Genomic DNA, 21,158 nt, shown 5'->3' with positions numbered 1-21,158 from the left:
CTGGCCACTTTTTGACGCGCTACTCCTCCCGCAGTTTTTGTCACAGACCCACGAATGAGGCGTCAAAACGTGCGGCCTGTTCGGGAATGGTGTGCTATGACTTTTATAAGGGATCGGGGGTACGATGTTCGCCCCAGGGGCGAAAAACCGCCCGAAAAATCCCATAGACTTAACATTGCGTCAAACTTTGACGAGTCGTAGCTCGGAACGAGGATGTCGCAGAAACGTGTAATTTACCACATTTGAAGAGGCTGACAGACTCTGTAAGAACATACCACACAATGGGGTAAAAGTTGCACCCCTGGGGGGCAGGAGCTGCCCAAAGTTTCCCCATTGACTTACTATGGTGTAGGACGGCCCATGAAATGGGCCGTCCTACACCATAGAAACCGCTTTTATATTGAACATAACTCTGGATCACAGTGTCGTAGAGACAAAGGGGCGGGCTCATTTTACTCAGACAACCAATCAGTCTCTCAGGATCATTGTGAAGCTATCAAGCCACGCCCTAGCAACCATTTAGAGCACCTTAGCAACAACTCCCATAGACTTCCATTGAAAGAGATCGAAGGGATATCTCTGGACTGAATTGTCATAGAAACATGAGGGTGGTCTCGTTTGACTCGGGGCAGCAAACAGCCAATCATGAATCACCTCAACACTTCCTAGCCACGCCCTAGCAACCATTGTCGAGCACCTTAGCAACCAAAATCCAAAGAGGGATATCTTCCATTCTGAATGTCACAGAGGCATGGGAGTTGGTTTATATCATTCATACTGACAAGCAGCCTTTGGAGTTTCATGATTGGCAGCTGCCAAGCCACTCCCTAGCAACCAAACAGAGTACCCTAGCAACCATTTTGCAAGACCTATATCTCTGCATCAAAACATCGTATAGAGATGGGGGTTGGTTTATACATTCACATTGACTTTGGAGCTGCATGATTGGCAGCTGCCAAGCCACTCCCTAGCAACCAAACATAGTACCCTAGCAACCGTTTTGCAAGACCTATATCTCTGCATCAAAACATCGTATAGAGATGGGGGTTGGCTCTTTTTACTCATGCTAGCAAACAGGACTTGCTACATGCTAAACATGCTAGCAGTGAATAGCTACATGCTAATATTGATTAGCTAAGTGCTAAATCATGCCAATAAAATGCTACAAACTCAACAGTAACCATCTTTGACAACTACCAACCACCTAGTAACACCATAGCAACCACCCAAATTACCCTAGCAACACCCTAGCAACCACCCAGAACACCCTAGCAACTGCCTAGCAACGCCCTAGACACCACACAGAACACCCTAGCAACCGCCTAGCAACCACCCAGGATACCCTAGCAACCGCCTAGCAACGCCCTAGCAACCACCCAGAATACCCTAGCAACCGCCTAGCAACACCATAGCAACCACCCAGAACACCCTAGCAACCACCTAGCAACCACCCAGAACACCCTAGCAATGCCCTAGCAACCACCCAAAATACCCTAGCAACCAACCAGAACACCCTAGCAACCACCCAGAATACCCTAGCAACCACCCAAAACACCCTAGCAACCGCCTAGCAACCCCCCACAATACCTTAGCAACCGCCTAGCAACCACCCATAACTGCCTAGCAACACCCTAGCAACCGCCTAGCAACACCTTAGCAACCAACTAGCATCACCCTAGCAACCGCCTAGCAACCACCCAGAATACCCTAGCAACACCCTAGCAACCAACCAGAATACCCTAGCAACCGCCTAGCAACACCCTAGCAACCAGTAGAATACCCTAGCAACCACCTAGCAACCTCATAGCAACCACCTAGCAACCTCATAGTAACCACCCAGAACACCCTAGCAACCACCCAGAATACCCTAGCAACCGCTTAGCAACACCATAACAACCACTCAAAACACCCTAGCAACCGCCCAGCAACCACCCAGAACACCCTAGCAACGCCCTAGCAACCACCCAGAATGCCCTAGCAACCACCCAAAACACCCTAGCAACCGCATAGCAACCACTCAGAACACCCTAGCAACCACCTAGCAACCACCTGAACAACATGAATAAGCCATATCTCAGCACCAGAACATAGTACAGACATGTTTGTTGCCTCGTATGCAATCATGTACCACACCCTAGCAACCGAGTGGCGAGTTTTGCCACTGCAAGCACCACTTCACATTTTCTTCTGGAAATGTACATTCTAGTTAAGTTGGCTTGTGAGAGCCAACTTACTGATATTGTACTTAAACTTATTATTATTATTATTATTCTTACAAAAATTTACAACTCTATCTCCTCCTAGAGCTTTAACTCCACATACTCCAAACTCGGCTCAGACACTCAAACTGTTCTGACTCGGTATGCTATATCTTTTCTAACTGATCAGACTTACGGTTTTCCTAAAAATGACGATCAAAGTCGGAAAAAACTCCCATTGACTTAACATTGCGGAATGTTCAGATTTTCAAACTGGCCAACTGCCAAAAATTCAAATCTAAACTCCTTGAAGCCCTAGACTGAATCAAACTGCCATTCTATATACTATATGAGCCATTGAGATTAATTTAAACTAATAAACTCATCTATCATGACACTTTTCTATCTACACTTAAACTCTTAAACTCATAATAAATTAATAAACTCTAAACTTGAACTCTTAGACTCATTTAAACTTATAAACTCTAAACTCATAAACTCATACACTTATAAACTCATACACTTATAAACTCATGAATTCAAACTCTTATGAACTCAAACTCATAAATTAATAAACTCTGAACTCTTACTCATTTAAACTTATAAACTCTAAACTCATAAACTCGTACACTTATAAACTCATGAATTCATACACTTATGAACTCATGAATTCATAAACTTATAAACTCATACACTTATGAACTCATGAATTCATACACTTATGAACACAAACTCATGAATGAATAAACTCTGAACTCTTACTCATTTAAACTTATAAACTCTTAAACTCGTACACTTATAAACTCATGAATTCATAAATTTATGAACTCATGAAATCATAAACTCATAAACTCGTCCACTTATAAACTCATGAATTCATACACTTATGAACTCAAACTCATAAATTAATAAACTCTGAACTCTTACTCATTTAAACTTATAAACTCTAAACTCATAAACTCATAAACTTATAAACTCATGAATTCATACACTTATGAATTTTCATAAATTCATACACTTATGAACTTTTAAATTCACAAATAGTTCACCATAGCAACCACCCAGAACACCCTAGCAACTGCCTAGCAACCACCCAAAATACCATACAACACCCTAGAATACCCTAGCAACACCATAGCAACCACCCAGAACACCCTAGCAACTGCCTAGCAACCACCCAAAATACCTTAAAACACCCTAGCAACACCATAGCAACCACCCAAAATAGCCTAGAACACCCTAGCAACCATCCTAAATAGCGTAGAAAACCCTAGCAACACCATAGCAACCACCCAGAACACCCAAGCAACCACCCAAAATACCTTAAAACACCCTAACAACACCATAGCAACTACCCAAAATACCATAGAACACCCTAGCAACTGCCTAGCAACCACCCAGAACACCCTAACAACCACCCAACATACCTTAAAACACCATAGCAACACCATAGCAACCACCCAAAATACCCTAGAACACCCTAGCAACTGCCTAGCAACCCCCAGAACACCCTAGCAACTGCCTAGTAACCACTTAGAACACCCTAGCAACCACCCAAAATACCTTAAATCACCCTAGCAACACCATAGCAACCACCCAAAATACCCTAGAACACCCTAGCAACCACCAGAACACCCTAGCAACTGCCTAGCAACCACCCAGAACATCCTAGCAACCACCCAAAATACCTTAAAACATCCTAGTAACACCATAGCAACCACCCAAAAAAGCCTAGAACACCATAGCAACGCCATAGCAACCACCCAGAACACCCTAGCAACTGCCTAGCAACAACCCAAAACACCCTAGCAACCACCCAAAAGGCTCAAAACACCTTAGCAACCACCCAAAATACCCTAGAACACCCTAGCAACCACCCAGAACACCCTAGCAACCACCCAAAATACCTTAAAACACTCTAGCAACACCATAGCAACCACCCAAAATACCATAGAACACCCTAGCAACACCATAGCAACCACCCAGAACACCCTAACAACCACCCAAAATACCTTAAAACACCCTAGCAACCACCCAAAATACCTTAAATCACCCTAGCAACACCCTAGCAACCACCAGAACAACCTAGCAACTGCCTAGCAACCACCCAGAACACCCTAGCAACCACCCAAAATACCTTAAATCACCCTAGCAACACCATAGCAACCACCCAAAATACCCTAGAACACCATAGCAACCACCCAGAACACCCTAGCAACCACCCAAAATACCTTAAATCACCCTAGCAACACCATAGCAACCACCCAAAATACCCTAGAACACCCTAGCAACCACCAGAACACCCTAGCAACTGCCTAGCAACCACCCAGAACACCCTAGCAACCACCCAAAATACCTTAAATCACCCTAGCAACACCATAGCAACCACCGAAAATACCCTAGAACACCCTAGCAACACCATAGCAACCATCCAGAACACCCTAGCAACCACCCAAAATACCTTAAATCACCCTAGCAACACCATAGCAACCACCCAAAATACCTTAGAACACCCTATTAACACCATAGCAACCACCCAGAACACCCTAGCAACCACCCAAAATACCTTAAAACATCCTAGCAACACCATAGCAACCACCCAAAAAAAGCATAGAACACCATAGCAACACCATAGCAACCACCCAGAACACCCTAGCAACTCCCTAGCAACCACCCAGTACACCCTAGCAACCACCCAGAACACCCTAGCAACTAATATAAACTTCAAACTACTTTAAAATTCAAACTAATTTAAACTATAAACTAATTTAAACTTCAAACTACTTTAAACTTCAAACTAATTTACACTTTAAACTAATTTACATATTAAACTAATGTAAACTTCAAACTACTTTAAATTTTCTGGTCCAAACTTTCACAAGCCAACTTAAAGTTTGTCTCGACGAACTTTTTCTAGTTATTATTATTATTCTGTCAAAAATTTACAACTCTATCTCCTCCTAGAGCTTTAACTCCACATACTCCAAACTCGGCACAGACACTCAGACTGTTCTGACTCGGTATGCTATATCTTTTCTAACTGATCGGACTTACAGTTTTCCTAAAAATGATGATCAAAGTCGGAAAAAACTCCCATTGACTTAACATGGCGGAATGTTCAGATTTTCAAACTCCCCAACTGTCAAAAATTCAAATCTAAATACCTTGAAGCCCTAGACTGAATCAAACTGCCATTCTATATACTATATGAGCCATTGAGACTCATTTAAACTAATAAACTCATATATCTATGACACTTATCTATCTACACTTAAACTCTTAAACTCATAATAAATTAATAAACTCTAAACTTGAACTCTTAGACTAATTTAAACTTATAAACTCTAAACTCATAAACTCATACACTTATAAACTCATACACTTATAAACTCATGAATTCAAACTCTTATGAACTCAAACTCATAAATTAATAAACTCTGAACTCTTACTCATTTAAACTTATAAACTCTAAACTCATAAACTCGTACACTTATAAACTCATGAATTCATACACTTATGAACTCATGAATTCATAAACTTATAAACTCATACACTTATGAACTCATGAATTCATACACTTATGAACACAATCTTTCTATCTCTCTTTCTTTCTTTCTCTCTTTCTTTCTAAATAATCTTTCTATATTTCTTTCTTTCTTTCTAACTAATCTTTCTTTCTAACTAATCTTTCTATCTTTCTTTCTTTCTTTCTTTCTAACTAATTTTACTTTCTATCTTTCTTTCTTTCTAACTAATCTTTCTTTCTTTCTAACTAATCTTTCTATCTTTCTTTCTATCTCTCTTTCTAATCTTTCTTTCTAACTAATCTTTCTTTCTTTCTTTCTTTTCTAACTAATCTATTTCTTTCTAACTAATCTTTCTATCTTTCTTTCTTTCTTTCTAATCTTTCTTTCAATCTTTCTTTTTTTCTTTCTTTCTAACTAATCTTACTTTCTAACTTTCTTTCATTCTAACTAATCTTTCTTTCTAACTAATCTTTCTTTCTTTCTAACTAATCTTTCTATCTCTCTTTCTTTCTTTCTCTCTTTCTTTCTAACTAATCTTTCTATCTATCTTTATTTCTTTCTAATCTTTCTTTCAATCTTTCTTTCTTTTTAGCAACCACCCAAAATACCTTAAAACACCCTAGCAACACCATAGCAACCACCCAAAATGCTCTAGAACACCCTAGCAACAACCCAGAACACCCTAACAACCACCCAAAATACCTTAAAACACCCTAGCAACACCATAGCAACCACCCAAAATACCCTAGAACACCCTAGCAACAACCCAGAACACCCTAACAACCACCCAAAATACCTTAAAACACCCTAGCAACACCATAGCAACCACCCAAAATACCCTAGAACACCCTAGCAACTACCTAGCAACCCCCAGAACACCGTAGCAACTGCCTAGCAACCACCCAGAACACCCTAGCAACCACCCAAAATACCTTAAATCACCCTAGCAACACCATAGCAACCACCCAAAATACCCTAGAACACCCTAGCAACACCCTAGCAACCACCAGAACACCCTAGCAACTGCCTAGCAACCACCCAGAACACCCTAGCAACCACCCAAAATACCTTAAATCACCCTAGCAACACCATAGCAACCACCCAAAATACCCTAGAACACCCTAGCAACACCCTAGCAACCACCAGAACACCCTAGCAACTGCCTAGCAACCCCAGAACACCCTAGCAACTGCCTAGCAACCACCCAGAACACCCTAGCAACCACCCAAAATACCTTAAATCACCCTAGCAACACCATAGCAACCACCCAAAATACCCTAGAACACCCTAGCAACACCCTAGCAACCACCAGAACACCCTAGCAACACCATAGCAACCACCCAGAACACCCTAGCAACTGCCTAGCAACCACCCAGAACACCCTAGCAACCATACAAAATACCTTAAAACACCCTAGCAACACCATAGCAACCACCCAAAATAGCATAGAACACCCTAGCAACACCCTAGCAACCACCAGAACACCCTAGCAACTGCCTAGCAACCACCCAGAACACCCTAGCAACCACCCAAAATACCTTAAATCACCCTAGCAACACCATAGCAACCACCCAAAATACCCTAGAACACCCTAGCAACACCCTAGCAACCACCAGAACACCCTAGCAACTGCCTAGCAACCCCAGAACACCCTAGCAACTGCCTAGCAACCACCCAGAACACCCTAGCAACCACCCAAAATACCTTAAATCACCCCAGCAACACCATAGCAACCACCCAAAATACCCTAGAACACCCTAGCAACACCCTAGCAACCACCAGAACACCCTAGCAACACCATAGCAACCACCCAGAACACCCTAGCAACTGCCTAGCAACCACCCAGAACACCCTAGCAACCATACAAAATACCTTAAAACACCCTAGCAACACCATAGCAACCACCCAAAATAGCATAGAACACCCTAGCAACACCATAGCAACCAACCAGAACACCCTAGAAACCACCTAGCAACCACCCAGAACACCCTAACAACCACCCAAAATACCTTAGCAACCACCTAGCAACCACCCAGAACACATTAGCAACCCACTAGAAACACCCTATCAACTTTAAATTACTTCAAACTATACTTTAAACTTTAAACCACTTTCAACTATTTAAAACTTTAAACTACTTTAAACTACTTTAAACTTTAAACTAATTTAAACTTCAAACTTCTTTAAAATTCAAACTAAATTAAACTTTAAACTACTTTAAACTTTAAACTACTTTTAACTTCAAACTACTTTGAACTTCTTCAAACTTTCTGGTCCAAACTTTCACAAGCCAACTTAAAGTTTGTCTCGACTTTCTAACTAAACTCTAAACTCATAAACTCATACACTTATAAACTCATACACTTATAAACTCATGAATTCAAACTCTTATGAACTCAAACTCATAAATTAATAAACTCTGAACTCTTACTCATTTAAACTTATAAACTCTAAACTCATAAACTCGTACACTTATAAACTCATGAATTCATACACTTATGAACTCATGAATTCATAAACTTATAAACTCATACACTTATGAACTCATGAATTCATACACTTATGAACACAATCTTTCTATCTCTCTTTCTTTCTTTCTCTCTTTCTTTCTAAATAATCTTTCTATCTTTCTTTCTTTCTAACTAATCTTTCTAACTAATCTTTCTATCTTTCTTTCTTTCTTTCTAACTAATTTTACTTTCTATCTTTCTTTCTTTCTAACTAATCTTTCTATCTTTCTTTCTATCTCTCTTTCTAATCTTTCTTTCTAACTAATCTTTCTTTCTTTCTTTCTTTTCTAACTAATCTATTTCTTTCTAACTAATCTTTCTTTCTTTCTTTCTAACTAATCTTTCTATCTTTCTTTCTTTCTTTCTTTCTTTCTAATCTTTCTTTCTAACTAATCTTTCTTTCTTTCTTTCTTTCTTTCTTTCTTTTCTAACTAATCTATTTCTTTCTAACTAATCTTTCTTTCTTTCTTTCTAACTAATCTTTCTATCTTTCTTTCTTTCTTTCTTTCTAATCTTTCTTTCAATCTTTCTTTTTTTCTTTCTTTCTAACTAATCTTACTTTCTAACTTTCTTTCATTCTAACTAATCTTTCTTTCTAACTAATCTTTCTTTCTTTCTAACTAATCTTTCTATGTTTCTTTCTTTCTTTCTTTCTTTCTTTTCTAACTAATCTATTTCTTTCTAACTAATCTTTCTTTCTTTCTTTCTAACTAATCTTTCTATCTTTCTTTCTTTCTTTCTTTCTTTCTTTCTTTCTTTCTAATCTTTCTTTCTAACTAATCTTTCTTTCTTTCTTTCTTTCTTTTCTAACTAATCTATTTCTTTCTAACTAATCTTTCTTTCTTTCTTTCTAACTAATCTTTCTATCTTTCTTTCTTTCTAATCTTTCTTTCAATCTTTCTTTTTTTCTTTCTTTCTAACTAATCTTACTTTCTAACTTTCTTTCATTCTAACTAATCTTTCTTTCTAACTAATCTTTCTTTCTTTCTAACTAATCTTTCTATCTCTCTTTCTTTCTTTCTCTCTTTCTTTCTAACTAATCTTTCTATCTATCTTTATTTCTTTCTAATCTTTCTTTCAATCTTTCTTTCTTTTTAGCAACCACCCAAAATACCTTAAAACACCCTAGCAACCCCATAGCAACCACCCAAAATGCTCTAGAACACCCTAGCAACCACCCAGAACACCCTAGCAACCACCCAAAATACCTTAAATCACCCTAGCAACACCATAGCAACCACCCAAAATACCCTAGAACACCCTAGCAACACCCTAGCAACCACCAGAACACCCTAGCAACTGCCTAGCAACCACCCAGAACACCCTAGCAACCACCCAAAATACCTTAAATCACCCTAGCAACACCATAGCAACCACCCAAAATACCCTAGAACACCCTAGCAACACCCTAGCAACCACCAGAACACCCTAGCAACTGCCTAGCAACCACCCAGAACACCCTAGCAACCACCCAAAATACCTTAAATCACCCTAGCAACACCATAGCAACCACCCAAAATACCCTAGAACACCCTAGCAACACCCTAGCAACCACCAGAACACCCTAGCAACTGCCTAGCAACCACCCAGAACACCCTAAGAGTTCTCTCTAAACTTGAACTCTTAGACTAATTTAAACTTATAAACTCTAAACTCATAAACTCATACACTTATAAACTCATACACTTATAAACTCATGAATTCAAACTCTTATGAACTCAAACTCATAAATTAATAAACTCTGAACTCTTACTCATTTAAACTTATAAACTCTAAACTCATAAACTCGTACACTTATAAACTCATGAATTCATACACTTATGAACTCATGAATTCATAAACTTATAAACTCATACACTTATGAACTCATGAATTCATACACTTATGAACACAATCTTTCTATCTCTCTTTCTTTCTTTCTCTCTTTCTTTCTAAATAATCTTTCTATCTTTCTTTCTTTCTAACTAATCTTTCTTTCTAACTAATCTTTCTATCTTTCTTTCTTTCTTTCTTTCTAACTAATTTTACTTTCTATCTTTCTTTCTTTCTAACTAATCTTTCTTTCTTTCTAACTAATCTTTCTATCTTTCTTTCTATCTCTCTTTCTAATCTTTCTTTCTAACTAATCTTTCTTTCTTTCTTTCTTTTCTAACTAATCTATTTCTTTCTAACTAATCTTTCTTTCTTTCTTTCTAACTAATCTTTCTATCTTTCTTTCTTTCTTTCTTTCTTTCTAATCTTTCTTTCTAACTAATCTTTCTTTCTTTCTTTCTTTCTTTCTTTCTTTCTTTTCTAACTAATCTATTTCTTTCTAACTAATCTTTCTTTCTTTCTTTCTAACTAATCTTTCTATCTTTCTTTCTTTCTTTCTAATCTTTCTTTCAATCTTTCTTTTTTTCTTTCATTCTAACTAATCTTTCTTTCTAACTAATCTTTCTTTCTTTCTAACTAATCTTTCTATCCCTCTTTCTTTCTTTCTCTCTTTCTTTCTAACTAATCTTTCTATCTATCTTTATTTCTTTCTAATCTTTCTTTCAATCTTTCTTTCTTTTTAGCAACCACCCAAAATACCTTAAAACACCCTAGCAACACCATAGCAACCACCCAAAATGCTCTAGAACACCCTAGCAGCCACCCAGAACACCCTAGCAACCACCCAAAATACCTTAAATCACCCTAGCAACACCATAGCAACCACCCAAAATACCCTAGAACACCCTAGCAACACCCTAGCAACCACCAGAACACCCTAGCAACTGCCTAGCAACCACCCAGAACACCCTAGCAACCACCCAAAATACCTTAAATCACCCTAGCAACACCATAGCAACCACCCAGAACACCATGGCAACCATCCAAAATACCTTAAAACACCCTAGCAACACCATAGCAACCACCCAGAACACCCTAGCAACCACCCAGAACACCCTAGCAACCACCCAAAATACCTTAAAACACCCTAGCAACACGATAGCAACCACCCAGAATACCCTAGCAACTGCCAATGCAACCACCCATAACACCCTAGCAACCACCCAAAATACCTTAAAACACCCTAGCAACACCATAGCAACCACCCAAAATAGCCTAGAACACCCTAGCAACACCATAGCAACCACCCAGAACACCCTAACAACTGCCTAGCAACCACCCATAACACCCTAGCAACCACACAAAATACCTTAAAACACCCTAGCAACACCATAGCAACCACCCAGAACACCCTAACAACCACCCAAAAGGCGTTAAACACCCTAGCAACACCATAGAAACCACCCAGAACACCCTAGCAACTGCTTAGCAACCACCCAGAACATTAAAACTTATTTAAACTTTAAACTACTTCAAACTTCAAACTACTTTAAACTTCAAACTTCTTTAAACTTTAAACTAATTTAAACTTCTAACTACTTTTAACTTTAAACTAATTTAAACTTATTTAAACTTTAAACTAATTTAAACTATAAACTAATTTAAACTTCAAACTACTTTAAACTTTAAACTAATTTCAACTTCAAACTACTTTAAAATTCAAACTAATTTAAACTTTAAACTAATTTAAACTTCTTCAAACTTATTGGTCCAAACTTTCACAAGCCAACTTAAAGTTTGTCTCGACGAACTTTTTCTAGTTACATTTGTATTTCTTTACCCTCAATTATGGCTCTGGCTCCGACGAAGAAGGCTCTTCTCCCTTGCTTCCGCGCCTCTTCAATCTGTGGCCACAGTTTAGTGCGAGTCTCTTTGTCTTTCGTAGTCAAATCTTCGCCGAATTTTAACTTCTTTATTTTGAGGAATTCCGAATTCTTCGCGCATTTCCAAACCTTTTCTTTAACCGATCTTAATGCAAATCTTGTAATCACCGGTCGAGTTTTACCATCCTCTCTCCTCCCGATCCTATGGCTCACATCAATTTGGGAGCGGAGATCCTCATCAGGGTCTTGAATGACTGCCTTGCAGATGTCAATCACACGCTGTTTAACGTCTTCTCCTTCCTGCTCGGGCAAGCCATACAGCCTCAAGTTCCATCTTCTGTGATAGCGTTCCATTTCATTCACTCTATCTTCAAGGCCTGTAATTTTCTTCTGATGGTCATCACTTGCAATTTTAACCGTTTTTATTTCTGTTTTCATATCTTGAACTTCGTTGAAGAGAAACTCCGATGATTCCTTTAACGCTTCGATAGTGTCTGCATTTTTCTTTATCAGGCCTGCAAGATTGTCCGCGTTCTCTTTTATTTTTTCAGCTACAAGCCTCACGATGTTATCTTGAAGTTCGGAGAGTGTAGGTTCAACTTTACCTTTCTTTGCGACTGGAGTGCACGGAGTTGACTCAGGAAGATGGACAATTCCTCCGTCAGAATTAGTGTAGGTGTGTATATCACCTGCTTTGACAACTTCCATAACATCCTCAGTCACATCTCTGTGCTCAGAGTTGAATGAAAGCGTCTTGTTTGTCTTTTTACCTTGATCTCTTTGTCTTTTGTCTGTCATCTTTTTTTAAGCAACTGTGCTAAATAGTCACGCTTGAAAAGGAGTCCAAATCGTCCTCTTATTTTTTGGTCCTCTTCCAAATCGTCCTCTTATTCAACTACAGCAATATAAAGATATATTTCCAGATGTTTGCACTAATCAGACTTAACGTTTAAGGTGAGAAAATCATTTATATTTCCTTAGCCTTGCATATTGCCAACTGTCACGGCCGCCATCTTGCGCGCGCATATTGACAACAACTCCCATGAGCCCACGCACTTTCCCGACGTCATCAAAGTACGTCTTTTGTTATCATTTTGATTGAGTGACCCCTGGTGGCCAAAAGTTACATACTGTGCGTTTAAAGGAAGGTTAATACACAACAATATTAGACTTGTTTTGGAATTAATGATTATGCACATTTGATTAAGGATGATGGGTTTATTTTGTTTCTTGATTTCTAGCTATTCGATAGCCTACTGTAGAACATACGTTTATTTTACATGCACTTACATCTTTTGGATTTGGTTCTAAATTTGTTAAATTGATAGAGATGTTGTATAATGATATTAATAGTTCAGTATCACTTCCAGGTGGGACTTCTAAGTGTTTTAACATAAACAGAGGAATTAGACAAGGAGATCCGACAAGTCCGTATTTGTTTATTTTAATAGCTGAACTTTTGGCAATTTATGTGAAAAATAGTAAAGAGGTTAAGCCGTTGAATGTTTTGGGGAGTCAGCTATTAATAAGTCAACTAGCAGACGATACTACTCTGTTTCTTAGGGATGCAGAGCAGATCCCAGCCATTCATTTGGTGTCACATTTTTCCAAAGCTTCTGGTTTGAAATTAAATTTAAAAAAGTGTGAGTTGATGGCAGTGCATAATCGGACTGAATCTCAATTATTTAATATTCCATTAAAAAATGAGGTAAAATATTTAGGTATTGTTATTACTAAAGACACTAAAACTAAAGAAAATTTTAATTTGGCTGACAATATAACAAAAAGTCAAAATATGTTAGATGTGTGGTTACAAAGGGATATTTCCATTTTTGGCAGAATTTTATTACAGAAAACTGAGATACTTTCTAGGCTGATTTATCCTGCATATTCTTTAGCTATCTCTGACAGGTGGATAAAGGATATTAATCAAGTCAAGTCAAGTCAAATATATTTATATAGCGCTTTTCACAATACAGATTGTATCAAAGCTGCTTCACAGTATCAATCAAAACAACTTAATGTTTGTTTATTACTGGAAAAAAGACATCCAAGTTTGGTAGAGCTGATCAATGGTATGATCAGCTCTAATTAAATTCAGTATAAATTTCTTTGGAAAAACAAACACCATTACATAAGAAAATCAGATGTAGTGAAGTCAGTGAGGGAGGTTTGAATATTATTGATTTCGATGTTATGAATGGCACTCTTAAATTGAGATGCTTCAAGCTTTCCTTAGGAATAAACGTTCTGTTTGGTCTAGTTTTTCTTCAAAAATCTTTGATGTTTTGGGGGGCATTGATTTTCTTTTGAGGTGTGATTTTGAGCCATCAAAACTAAAGTGTGAACTGTCATCTTTTCATAGTCAGGTATTATTGTATTGGAAACTGATATACAAACACAATTTTTCCCCACATAGTTGTTCTTTGTGGAATAATAAATGTACCCTTATTAATAGGAAATCTGTGTTCTTTCAAGACTGGATGGATAAAGGTGTCTGGTCCATTGTACACATTATGGATGGGGAAGGAAATTTCCTTAGTTATGACAATTTTTGTGAAAGATATAATTTTATTTGCACTCAGAAATTATATGTGACTTTGTTAAAAGCTGTTCCTGGTGGTTTGGTTCAGATGGTTAAAGGTGCATTGTGTTATTCACCTGTGATTTCGAGATTGAAAAGTTTAATAATTTCTGGTCTTAATTTTACAGAGGAGGGCTGTAAGATTAAAGTTTTAAGAACATTGGTAAATATAGAGACTTTCCCTTGTAAAGTTAAAAAGAGACCTCTTATATTTGATTTCCCGAAAGACAAAGTGGGTCAAATTAGAACAAGATTTCTCACTTTTTCCAAAGGTAAAAGAGGTTCAGTTTAAAATTATTAATGATATTTATCCTTGTAATGATTTCCTCAGACACAGATTTAATATGGATTGTAATGAGTGCACCTTTTGTGAAGCAGATATAGAGTCGTTGGAACATTTATTTTATTTATGCAAATTCTCAAAGAAATTCTGGGATGACCTTTATGGTTGGTTAAGATTGAAATATGAAATACCTGACTTTAATTTTAATTTTAAAACTATAAAATATTTTAGGGATGCACGATATATCGACCACATATCGATATCGGCCGATAAATGGTCTTTTTTGATGTTATCGTTATCGGTCCGATAAGAAAATTGGGCCGATATATCAAAGCCGATAGATAATAGATTATTTACTTCAGTTGAGAGACGCGCGCTGTTCGCCATGATGGTTCTGAATGATTGGATTCACTTCGAAAAGGAAGATACAGTTCAGTGCAACATGTGCAGCACAAATCTGTCACATAGGCTTCATAACATTATAATAAAAACAAACCTGCAAAAGAATGTTGTGAATTCTTGTTCGCCCACGTGTTTCAGCGCGTCGAGCGCGTTGCGGCGGAAAGAGCGCGTCTATGGAGTTAAGCCTTCATGACAAGCACAGTCAAGTTCTCTTGAGCATTCGCAGCATTCTGTGCCATTGTAAGTTATAATATGTTTAATTTGTGTATATATATCTGATTAATCTAATATAGGATGCGTTTGGTTTTGTTAATGAACGATGCAGTAGCGCTTCATTGTACCGGTGATCATCTTTATCTTTAGCGTGCGCGCAGCTCAAACAGCAATACACATTTATAACTATAATTGGGACTGTCATAGATGCCATTATAATGAGAACACTATTGTAATAAAACGTTGTGAATTCTCTGTTTAGTTGCCGTTTCAGCGCGTTGTTGTGGGAATAGCGCGTCCAGAACAGGGATATTACACATTATGACCAGCACAAGTTCGATTGTGCATTCACGTCATTTTGCGCAGATAAGTCGTAATATAAAGTTGATGTAATATAAATATCTGATTAATCTCACATATGATGCGTTTCGTGGATTTAAACAACCTGCTAGAAAAGTTCTTCAGTTTCCCGGTGCTCGTTCTCTTCAGCTTCAGATTAAACAACAATGCAAAACATTAAAAGCTATGATTGGGACTGTCATACAATTATAATTGTATTCACTATTGTAATACATTTGTAAATTCTTTGGGTTTGCATTCTTCAGCAACCGTCGAGTTGATTAACCTTCTAGCAAAGCGATTCGGTTTTAACGTTCGTTCTCTTCAGCTTCAGCGCGCAGCTCACACAGCAATGTCATTTGAAACAGTAACTAAGCTATTAAAGATGTTTACTATCAATGTAATATTAAAAATGTTTATTTTTTTCAAAAACATTGCGTTATAATTAATAACTAACATTATTTTGTTCTCGTATAATTAATAACTAACATTATTTTGTTCTCGTATTATTTTCATCAACGATATGGTTTGATTAAAATATATTTTTCTTATTGTCCGTGCGGAGGCGATTCCATTTTATTGATCAATGCCACATGCATTTTGTTTCTTTATATGCAGCCCAATGTTATCCAATGACTTGTTTGCATTATTTATGTATTTAATTTTTTGTTAGGCAATAGATTTTTTGATAACACTTTACAATAAGGTCTAATTTGTTAATGCATTAACTAACAGAGAGCAATAGCCTGTGTTATTGTTAGTTAATAAAATATGTGTGTTCATGTTAGTTCACAGTGCATTGACTAATGTTAACAGATACAACTTTCTTAAAAATGTTTTATAAAATTGTTGGTTCATGCTAACTAATGCTAACAAAATTAAACCTTATTATAAAGTGTTACCATTTTTTAATAAAGAAAGTTGTCCATATGAGTGTAAAATTAATTTTAAAATTTAAGGAATCTTACACTGGTTCAAACTAGGCTATACTGTATTGTATATGTTTGATTTATGTTAAAAGTGTTTGAGACAAGGCTTTTAATGGTGAGCATTTTGTTATACAGGCTATCAAAGTATATAATTTTTTTTATTTAGATTTATCGGCCAATATATCGGTTATCGGCTTTCAAATGTAAAGAATTATCGGTTATCGGTATCGGCCAAAATGTTCATATCGGTGCATCCCTAAAATATTTGTTTTTTTCTTTGAATTACGATCATGAGTTTTTGGTGAACAATATTGTGCTGTTGGCCAGTTACACAAATGCCCTCCCATTTTCTTACTTTTCCATAAAGATTTAATGATCTTCTTTAAATCTTTAAGACTTGTGCATAACAAAAAAGCCCTTAAATTGTATAATCTTTTGAAGGTATTTTTTGATGATTACCCCCTTGTGTAATATTTTATTTGTTAAGTTCTTTTTTTTTTTTTTTTTTTTCTTGTTCAGATTTATGGTGTTTATTTATATTTTGTGCTGCTATTTAGACTTCTTTGTAATCGGTTAAGATTTGTATCTTGAGGTTTGTTTGGTATTTTGTATGTTTCTTTAAGCAATAAAAAAAAAAAAAAACTTGAGCCTCGGGCTAGAGGAGTGGTTATGAACAGAGGCGAGGTTTACCTGAGTCTGGAGACGACAGCGCCAGATGATTCTGTCAGCATTAAATACTTTTAAAATAATTTAACTCACTTTCATGTTTGAATGCCTTCTGTTTTTCATTCGATGTGGATAGAAATATTTATACGCGATGCAAAAGACCATGCGCGCTAACCATTACCATAGACGCTTGAAGATAGGCCTACGCATAGTAAAAAAACATGGTGAACGCTTGAAGAAATCAGACCAATCATAAAGGCTATCACAATCATGTTTTTATTTTATCTGTCAGTAGCCTACGTCTCGTCTCTTTATACCGGACTAGGCTATCATAAAATAAAGCAACTTTCTTTTCGGGAGCTTCTCTGACTGAAAATAGCCTACTGGGAGTCGAGAGAGTGCTAAAGCTCCTCAGGTCGTATTTTTGGTGGCATATATTTGTAGAAATTATCATTATTTCTAAATGTGATGTAAATATGTCCTGTAGCATAACTACCAAATAAACAGAAACAGACGTGACCGAAGAAGTAAGTGTGTCCTCTTTCTTTCGTGAAAACTAACGGTAATTTATTTCTGTGTGACTAATGTGCAATTTCGACATACATCAATTCATGATCAATGTATCACTTTTTATTGTAAACCTGTGGTAAAAGATCGATGCTTGGGTTTTAAATATTCAAGTAGGCCTAAACTGTAATGTTTAGTGGATGCAAGTTTGAATAATCACGGAGACACTGGTTTCATGCGACTTGTTGGTTTTTACTGAACCGTGTTATTCTGTTCTTTTACAGGTTACAACTCAACACATCTTTAGACTGCTAGCGCCATCCTCAGGTAAGGAATGATAATACAATTACCATACATCACATCTCCCCTCTTAAGAAATAAATTCCCTTACTAAATAGTTAACACATCTAGTATTATTATTATTTTCTCAATTACACTCTATAACTTTAATCAGTGTTGTTCCCATAACCCATTAACTATAAACATTTCTTTACTCTTTAACTCCTCTTTAATGCTTTCATGGAGAATAGAGTTTTGGTGGTCTAATCAGTCTACCCCATCTTGACCTTTTGACCTGTTCTTCCTTGTCCACAATTGGTGTTACAGGTCTTTTCACTGGTGAAAGTGCAGGTGATTGCACTGGAGTGCTACTCTCTGCCAGCTCTCCGTTTGCTGAAGAACATTCCTCCAACTCTATAGAGCTTGGTTGTGGAAAAGTCATTTCTCTGGTTTTCAGCAGGTGTCGTCGATTTCTTCTGAAGGTGTTTCCATCAGGCCTTTGAATCACATATGATCTCGGATTTTCATGACTCCTCAACACAATTGCTGGTTGCCAGTTGTTTTTGACTTTTACTCTCACTTTCTCTCCATCTGCTATAGGTGGTAACTGTTTTGCTCCACAGTCAAAGTAACTTTTTTGTTTAAGCTGTCTGTCCTTGATGTCTTTATGTACATTTCTCTACAGTTGTGGTCTCAACAGCTGTGTTGATGTAGGCAATTTTGTTTTCAGTCTTCGACCCATAAGCATCTGTGCAGGAGATAGTTTCACACCATTCATAGGAGCATTTCTGTACTCCAATAGTGCAGTATAAGGATCTCTTTGGCTCTCCTGTGCTTTCTTCAACAGGTTCTTGACTGTCTGGATTGCTCTTTCACTTTGTCCATTTGCCTGTGGAAATCCAGGACTTGAGGTGGTATGTCCAAACTCCCAGTTTTCTGCAAATGCTTTGAATTCTGCACTCGAGAATTGTGGACCATTATCCGACACCACTTCATCCGGGATCCCATGTCTCGCAAAGATGGATTTAAGGGTTGTCACCACATGTTTGCTTGTTGTCTGTGTGAGTTTAGCAATCTCCGGAAACTTCGAAAAGTAATCCACACACATCAAATATTCACCTCTGTCGAAGTGGAACAAGTCTACTCCTACTTTTGCCCATGCTCTGTCTGGAATGTCATGGCAGATGAGTGGCTCTTTGGTGTTACTCCGTCTGAAAGTATTACAGATAGCACACTTCAACACAACATCCTCAATTTGTTTTGCCATGCTGGGCCAAAACATCACATCTCTTGCCCTCTCTTTGCATTTGACAATACCCAGATGTGATTCATGAACTCTTTTTAGCATGTCAGTTCTCAAGCTTTGTGGAACTACTATTCTCCAGTTCTTGAAGAGTAACCCATCGGAACAGGTAAGTTCTTCTCTGTAAGTCCAATACTTTCTTATGTCTTTGGGAACTTGTCTTATGTCTGCAGGCCATCCTGACTGAACTACTTCCACGACTTTTTGCAACTCTTCATCTTCTGCTGTTGCTGTTCTGAATGTATTCTGCTTTTCCTTTGAGATTGGCAGACAAACTGACAAAGTATGAACTTGTAACTCATCTTCCAGAAGTGGTTCCGTTTGTTCTTTTAGGTAGGCACGACTCAGAGTGTCTGCGATGTACAACTCCTTTCCAGGCTTGTAACTAACACGCAAATCATATAGCTGCAATCTCATCAGCATTCTCTGCAGTCTCGGAGGAGCTTTTTGGAGAGACTTTTTGAACACCGTCTCCAAGGGCTTATGATCCGTCTCCACTTGTACTGTCTTACCATACACATACTGATGGAACTTCTCGCAGCCATAGACAATCGCCAAGAGCTCTTTTTCTATTTGGGCATATCTTTTCTGACACTCAGTGAGAGACCTTGAGCCGAATGCCACTGGATGTCCTCCTTGCAGCAACACTGCTCCCAGACCTTCAGCGCTTGCGTCCACTGACAGCATTATCTCTTTGTTGACATCAAAGTACTTTAACACTGGGGCGTTGCTCACAAGTGACTTCAGTCTTTCAAAGCTCTTCTGTTGTTCTGACTCCCAATGCCATGCTACATCTCCCTCTAGCAGTTTCCTCAATGGAGCATTGATGTCTGACATGTTTGGAACGAACTTGGACAGATACTGAAGCAGGCCTAAGAACCTCATTAGTGCAGCTTTGTCCTCTGGCTCTGGCATGTTCTGTATCGCTCTGACTTTCTCTTTGTCAGGCCTTAACCCTTCTGCAGTCAGAATGTGTCCTACATAGCAGACTTCGGTCATCCTGATCTTGCACTTGTTTTTGTTCAACTTTAGGTTGATGTTTCTGATTCTGTCTAACAGTTGTCTTAGTCTCTTATCGTGTTGTTCCATGTCTTCACCCCACACCAGAATATCATCCACTATGCTCACGACTCCTTCTAAACCTTCTAGTCTTTGTGCAATGCATTTTTGAAACACTTCTGGAGCTGACACTATGCCAAATGGAAGTCTCAAAAAACGGTATCTTCCAAAAGGAGTGTTGAACGTACATAGTTTGGAGCTCTCATCATCCAGGGGTACTTGCCAGAATCCATGATTGGCATCAAGCACTGAGAAGACTTTAGCATTTGGCATCTCAGCTACTATTTCTTCAATTGTACGCAATGGATCGTGTTCTCTCTTGATGGCTTTGTTAAGATCTTGTGGATCGATGCAGATCCTGAGTTTCTCTGGCTTCACGACTGTAACCATACTATTAACCCAATCAGTGGGCTCGGTTTGCTTTACTATGACTCCAAGATCTTCCATTCGTTTCAGTTCCATTTTGACCCTGTCCTTTAACGCTATGGGTACTTTTCGTGGTGCGTGAATGACTGGAGCAACATCTGGATTGAGCTGTATGTGATGCAGTCCTGGTACACATCCTAAACCAGTAAACACATCTTGATATTCACTCAGAATGCAAGTTTGTTCTTTGTTCTCTACTTTGTACACTCTTTTAATCAGTCCAAGTTTTGAGCATGCT

The 21,158-nt window shown here is 37.9% G+C and overlaps 1 long non-coding RNA gene across 2 annotated transcripts in view; it reads left to right on the top strand.

The window, feature by feature from the left end:
- LOC143738846 (uncharacterized) overlaps positions 1 to 21,158 on the top strand; it is a 58,953-nt gene that overhangs the window by 9,509 nt on the left and 28,286 nt on the right. For both annotated transcript variants that reach the window (XR_013204054.1, XR_013204053.1), the window contains exon 2: positions 18,138 to 18,180. This is a non-coding gene — a long non-coding RNA (uncharacterized LOC143738846). The remainder of the gene's footprint in view (positions 1 to 18,137; positions 18,181 to 21,158) is intronic.

This window comes from Siphateles boraxobius, unplaced genomic scaffold (genome assembly GCF_051911475.1).
Source record: "Siphateles boraxobius isolate OS27281-9 unplaced genomic scaffold, OSU_SipBor_1 155, whole genome shotgun sequence".
NCBI lineage: Eukaryota > Metazoa > Chordata > Actinopteri > Cypriniformes > Leuciscidae > Siphateles > Siphateles boraxobius.
The sequence above is the reverse complement of the archived record's forward strand: the minus strand, read 5'-3'. Positions and strand labels throughout refer to the sequence as shown.